Source organism: Lepisma saccharinum, unplaced genomic scaffold (assembly GCF_977018435.1).
Source record: "Lepisma saccharinum unplaced genomic scaffold, izLepSacc3.1 HAP1_SCAFFOLD_537, whole genome shotgun sequence".
Lineage (NCBI taxonomy): Eukaryota > Metazoa > Arthropoda > Insecta > Zygentoma > Lepismatidae > Lepisma > Lepisma saccharinum.
In genome coordinates, this window is record NW_028143217.1 from 40,223 (window position 1) to 41,405 (window position 1,183).

Below are 1,183 nucleotides of genomic sequence, written 5' to 3' on the forward strand. Positions count from 1 at the left end.
ATGGTACTGAATTGAAATAATGACGTCAATATGAAGAGGGCAATGCCTGCTTCGAACCAATATAGTGTCATTCCTTAAAACAGCACAGGATATAGAATAAAAAGTAATGAAGATAGCAATAGACAATTTGCCTACCATTTCTTTGCTGTTGACTGTACAAAGTAAAAAGAAAACACTCTTTGGTGAGTTCCTTTATTTTCCACAGTGGGCTTTCAGAACGCCACAAGCGATAGCTAATTCTGTGCAACTTGCTTCGTGGCCTCCCTTGCTGGCAGCGTCTGCGGAGTAAAGAATGGCGCCAGGAAGTCTCATCCCGCGTTCGGAAAAGCTACAGACTCAAAATTGCGTTTGCATTAGCTGCTAGTCACTACGTACTTCGTTTTTGCCATCGTTGGTAATATCTGTACATCAAACTTGGTCCATCATCCACTTAAGTAGGATATAATTCAAGTCAATACATGCGAACTACAAAGCAAAACGGATGAGTGAAGGGTGGGGGGTCAATGTTGTTTCATCGTTTAACCCTAGAACACTACCGTGTTCCAATATTACAGTATAACTACCGCTACGTAAATTTTACGTACATAAAGAAATCTATTTTTAAAACAACCGCTACATCATGAAAACAAATTTCTATTCATTGTGAACATTATTTTGTTTATTTGTCCTTATATTGGAATTTTATTCTTCCTTTTAAAATGTATAAGCACGGTTTTATTAAACATAGAATATTTTAAGAGAAGGTCTTGCTTGACAAGCCCGTTCGTACATTAAGAATGAAGGCGAAAAGTTCGAACAATGAAAAGCAAACAATAATAATATTCATAACGTTGTAAATAAGGAACAAATGTAATTTTAAAGTCTTACAAGAAAATTGTGCATGCTTCTAAACTTTTGTTATCAAAATCTAAGTATCCAAATCGAATTTACAAATGTCAAGATTACGTGGAAAAAACTTCTCGTTTTACACAGCTACGTAAAATTGACGTACAGTGCACAACATAACAAACGAAATCAAGACGACCAGTGCTTGCATCCTCCTTACCACAGTGCTGCCTTATGTCTGACAAACTGCTTGAGGCACTGCTAGGCAGAGGGGTGAGTGGGTGTGAAGTTGGGAGATAGGGGAGGGATTTGAACGCAAAGCATACGTAGTGTTCCACAAACAGGAGCAGTACGTAGT